Source organism: Protopterus annectens, chromosome 13.part0 (assembly GCF_019279795.1).
Source record: "Protopterus annectens isolate FY-2018-M chromosome 13.part0, PAN1.0, whole genome shotgun sequence".
Lineage (NCBI taxonomy): Eukaryota > Metazoa > Chordata > Ceratodontiformes > Protopteridae > Protopterus > Protopterus annectens.
In genome coordinates, this window is record NC_056747.1 from 542,455,285 (window position 1) to 542,461,319 (window position 6,035).

Genomic DNA, 6,035 nt, shown 5'->3' on the forward strand with positions numbered 1-6,035 from the left:
TTCAGATTATAATGGAGATAAAGCCTGAAATAAAACTGAATACTCCCTTCTGACCAGTGCAATACTGATTCTTCCACCTTCTCCAGCTGGCAAAGGAGAAATCTTTCCAGTTGCAACAGCTTGCCAATCCTTTTAACACAGTACAGTGAGGTCTGTTTACCCCAACCTAACATGCAGAGTCTAGCAGCCTGAAGGATAGGACCTTGCCTTCCTTTGGGCACCTTCCTTTCAAAGGCATGCAAAATATTATGAATGAAGCTAGGAGGCCAAGTAATAAGAAATCAGCATTGGGAGTTGTCATAATGGTTAAGGTGTTTACCTTACAGATACAAAGTGCTGGGTTTAATTCTCACACGGGGTAATTGGGTAAGCTTAAAATGGCCCACAACAGTAGTTAGCCTAGTTGCAATCTTTGAACTTATGAATTTATACTTAGCCAAATGGAAACAATTTTACCTCTGTGCTAGAGGAGGAACCTACATGCCAAACATATGGATGTCCCTATGATCCCCCAGTATCTTCCCCAAGCTATTCTCTGCTAGCCTAGCACATTGCAGTCATGTTTGCTTGCCTGCCTTTATGTTATCTGGCTTTTAGACCACTAGTCAAGCAGTTCTAGAAGTTCATTCTTCATCATGTGACAACCCTCCCCAGGTAGACCCTAGCACCAGTGTGTAACTTAAATCTCATTTTGAGGGCATTAACATGAACTCAGCTGTAACAAAGAGAATAATCCATTCTGTCTACTGTTTATTTTTTGCCCTGAAGAGTATGGTCACTCATGAGAACTTATTAAATGGTCCCAGGCATGGCAGTTGTAAAAGATAAGTACTCCTAGATTTGTATTTTCTTGTTATTTTACTGTAAATGTTATTTAACTGAATGTTTGGGTTTATTTTTCAGGTGACATAATGTCCACAGAGAAAGTCACCAACAAATGTGACTGCAAGAGATAGCACCCACCTTATAATTTATTTTCTTGGGAGAGTTTCATAATGTGTTAAATTGTGAGTACTGTAAAACCTTTAATCCAAAACAATAAAAACAGGAAAGTTGCTCAGGATGCATGGCTGTTTGAATAAGAATGTTTACCATTCTAAATGTGCAGGCACTGGTCCTGTCCATCAGTATCCATTCCCATAGAACAATACCTATACAACTATGAAAATGAAAAAGCAGATAAATGAAGGAAAAGGGCATGTGTGTGATGCCACAATGACCTCTGCAGTCCCACTGAGTCAAGTTGGTATAGGCTGTGGTGAGACCAAGGCTTGTCTGCTCCTATCACTTCAGTCTGACTCATTCCCTCCCTGCGCAGACCACTTGGGTTATGGACAGTAGAATGGCTACTTTGGGAGCCACTCATACCTTATAGAAATTAACAATGGTACCACAGCTAGAAACCAGTTCCAGGCACCCAGACTTTGTGCACAACTTCCTCATTGTACTACTGTTTCTTCAGTCATGAGTTTACCACACCAGGTATCTGAGCCTCCTATTTCTACTGGGTTTTTTTTCTTTGTGCCTGGGCCATCCTCTCCATTCTTAAAATCCCTATTCCAAGTCACCACACCATCTGCTGTATCAAGAACATGAGGTTAATGCCAATTTCTCTTGCATTTGCTGGGCAAGACAGCTTCCTCTGATTATAAGAATTTTTGCCGAAGAATGCTTTACATCTCTGCAAAGAGCTGCCTCTTTGACCATAGCCCAAGCCCGACTACCTCCACCTCAAGGGTACCCCTACAGAAATGGGGATGAGATTCTACCCTAGGACCTTCCTCATGTTGCAGTCTGGACGAGTAGGGATCTTTCTTACTCAGCCCAAATCCAGTCATCTTTGGAATAGTTTTTGATAATAAATATTCCATTTCCCCATTGTTCTTTAAAGAGGATGCTTATATCAGTGAAATTCTGAATCTAAAAAAGTTGCTCCTTAAGTGGTAGTGATGTGATTAACTACTACACACACCAAAAAAAAAAAAGGAAGTATAAGCCCTCAGCAATCCAGACTCTCAGTACCTAGCAACAAAGTCAAACCGATTTATGTAGGGCGTGGGGCAATATGCAGATATACAAAAACACAGTTTTTGACACAGTGAGGATCTAAATTGGTTTATCTGAAAGACTACCCATCTATCTACCTTATGGCCGTCCGATATGCATCTGTTGTGTCTTTCTGGGCCCATATCTCAAACTTGAGACTTAAAAGATCAAGCTGGGAAAACTGAAATTCCAAAAGCTCAAATGACACAGATGTTCATTGTGCTGGAATGCGATACAGCAGAGATTGGGGTTTTGCTCCTTCTCCACTGTAGTGATATCTCAAAGTTTGTATACATAATTAGTAGAGGGTGCAGCTCCCCTGCAAAAAAACAGCTGCTGTGCTTTTGCAGTTTTTTCAAGCTTCCAGGATTTCAATGTTCCTGGCTCAATCTTTTAAGTTTCAGGCTTGTGATAGGGACCTGTCTTTCCCTACTTCTCTGTAGTCTGTAATCAGTTTTTATGATTCTAAACAGTTTTCTCTTTACTCTCCTTTCTAATCTTCCAGCTCTGAAAATCATAATTTATGCTGATTATCTCCTTCTACTTAAGGAGGCCATATTGTTGGCCACATCCAAGTCAGCCTGCAATAGCAATTGTATGACCGATGCAAATAGATTTACAACACTTAAGTGTCATAAACACTAATAAAACAAAACCTCAATATACAGTACACCTAAAAGACTTGATAATACCATATTCAGATCTCTGTTTCCAGGAGAAAAACTGTCACCCCCAAAGACAGTTATTATAAATGCCATGGAGTCTGTTTAGTTACATCCCTCACTTTTCACAAACAGACTAAAGTTCAAATAGTCCTCACACTGCTTTCCTCTTCAAAAAGACACCTAACTGATTGTTTACTGATGTGAAAATAAAAAACAAAATAACAATACAAATAAGTACTTTTATTCTTAAATCAGGCAAAAACATCAGTGTCTGAATCATGAAACAAATTCACTTGTGAAGTGCATTGCTATGTCCCTTGAATGTAAATAACCAATAAAATTGCATCAAAAGAGAAACATGGAAAACTTGAGACACAGCTAGAAAAAAAGTTGAGTTTATTAAAGAAATACCACACGTCTACATAAGAAACTGACATCACTCATCAGTGGAAGTAAATTAATATTTCAGTATATATTTCTTTAAAACACATTTAAAGTTAATGACATCACTAATACCTGGAAACCTTTGTTGCATAACAGCATTTGCTAATGGTATGCTCTATAATCGACTAAAGTGTCATCAGTTACAACCCTTTTCCAATACATGCAACATTTTATCTGATACCGACAATTTTTCATCTCATCCTCACATATGGGTCTAGATCCGATCCATCGGATCTATCTCAGCCATTAACAAGCTTGTGGCAATCAAAAAGCTCTTGGTACCTCCCCTTTCCCACAATGCATGTCTCCTTATTACCTCAGATCTTGTTTGCTGCTTCACGAAGACATGGTTCAATCTCTCAAGCTCTTGGTGTCAGGTTGTATACTTATAAATCTTTTTCATTAATAATCTCATTTTTTTTTCATTTTTGAGTACAGTTTACCTTTTTATCTCTCCCTTGCTTAGAACATTTACTTACAAGTAACTGCTTTTTATTTAGGATACTTTCTCTTCTGTCTTCTTTTCCCAGCAGTAACCATTTTTTATAGGTTACTCCCATTTTCCGCTTTACCGTTTAGACAACTCTTGGGCTACTATTGTTAATAGTTTCTCCTTTTGCTGTCTCTTTTCCAAAAAAAAAAAATAAATCTCTTTGCTGTCACTTTTCCCTTGTGTGTGTGTTTGTTTGAGTGGTCTCTCTACCTTCATTTATTTCTGTCACACATGGTGGAGAAACAAGAGAAACTGATTGGTTTCAAAAAAATGTTCAAAGTGCAGACATAAAATCCCAGTTACCGACTTGCACTGACTCTGTGTATATTGACTTGGACCCCTTCACTTACAAGAGGATTGTGCCTATGCCATTCCTTTAATCCTAGATCTTTAGTTGAATGTAAAAACAAGCTCATTCTAAGGGGTATGTTAGCCTCACCTTTTGGAGAGGCTATTTCTGAAGGGAAAGAGAAATCTGGTTCAGCTTCTAAGTGTAAATTGGTTCATTTGAGTCTAGCTCCTTCTTTGTCCTCTAGATCTTTGGACAAAGCAAAGCAAAGACCCGCTTTGGTGCCGACAGATGTTTCTGAGACGAAACCTAAAATTATGAAATCATCCAGTTTTGATGAATCTGTGATCCGATCAGAGACTTCGGCTCCGACCTCTGCTATGTTGGATCCAACAACTTCTGCTCCGATCCTATCTGGTAAGGATAGATCAGATCCATTGATGTCTAATCCAACATCCAGTTTTGACCTTGCTGAGGACCCAGTTCTATCGAGGGTGCTGTCTCCCTTTCTGTCGAGACCTAGATCCCAGTCTGCCTCATCCTCCTGATCGACCAGGAGCCTAACTGAAGAGCATGTGGAACGGATGGTGCAGAAGATTTTGTATGCCCACAATATCACTAAGTCCTCCTCGACCCTTAAGGTTCCACGCCTGTCCAAATCATCCATTTTCCCTCTTCCTCCTCCTCTGACTTCAGGGCAAGCTTTGGAGTTCTCTGATCCAACACGCCCGTGTGCCTTTTAGCTCTGATCTGAAGATGTCTTTTTCCTCAGATCACACTTTCTCTCAGAGCTTATCAGCTTTTTTGGAGCTTGATCTCATAGCCATAGTGAACCTCGTGATCCTCTAGCGCGCATGCCTCCCAGGTCTTCGGAGCAGCTGATGTGTGTCTGGGCTTCAGCGAAGGTGAGTTCGCCTCCGGCTTCAGCCCTGGGCAAGCTGTCTTCTAGACTGGAGGGGACCCTGTCTTGGAAACATGGCTTGTCATAGCCGGAGTCCTTGTCCATTCAGGAGTAGTCAACGTTTTGGGCCTTGGAGAGGGTTGTAGCTGCCACTAAGTCACCTGCCTTCTTGGATCCACTATCTCAACAGGATACCCTGCATCCCTCTTATCACCAGGTTCCACAGGGAGTGAGAGACCACAGGCTACAGGACACCCATCTAGGTACCCCTGGCTCTTCCAATACCTTCCCAGACTAACCCACTGAGCAGATTCATAGGAAGAGATTATGCAAGAGGAAGCATTTAACTTCCATGGAGGAGTCGGCCTGAGGACATTTCCTTTGGGGAGATTCTGGAGATTATGAAACAGAGGGGTGGATGGCAGTCTAGCAATCCTTCACGTGAGGGGGTTGATGTACCTGGCTGCCTTTTGTTATCGCTCATCTACCTCCTGAGTGACCACCCATGATGAGTTCATAGATTTGATCTCACGGTGGGCATGGGAGACCCCAGACTCCATCAAGCCTGTTCCCTGGAGAACAAATAAAGTTATAACCGTTTTCTCAGGTAAGGCTTTCTGGGCAAAAGGGGTTGCAGTAGATGCCATGGTCATGACAGCAGTGACCAAGAAGGCACTCTCTGAGGAGAGTTCAAATATCCATTCTCCTAATAAGGATTTCAGGATGATGAATAGATGTGGGAAGTGTGTCTTCTCATCAGCAATCTTTGCCTTGCAGTTCCTGAACTACCTTTCACATTTTTACCAGATTGCAAAGGGATCTGAACAAGGAGCTCTCAGATACCCTTGAAGGAGCAGTAGCTGAGGGAGCTTTCCAGGTAGCCACCCTACATTTGGTTGCCAACTCATCCATGAGGCTCATTGCACATGCAGCCAAATTAACAAGCAGGCCAGCAGGTTCTGGCATCTCTACGAGGAGGCATGCCTGGATGTGCCTTTGCCATTTCGCAGAACCTTTTAAGTCTTCTTTCATCAATGCTCCATTTGACGGTGCATCCGTTTTTGGTCCCAAATTCAAAGATACGCTATCCAAGTGTGAGAAAGAGGGTAAGACCCTATCTGCCTTGGGCATATGTTTTTCGGCTCCTTAGAGACCATATGCCAAGGGTCAGAGAGGCAGTGGAAATATGTGGTTCAA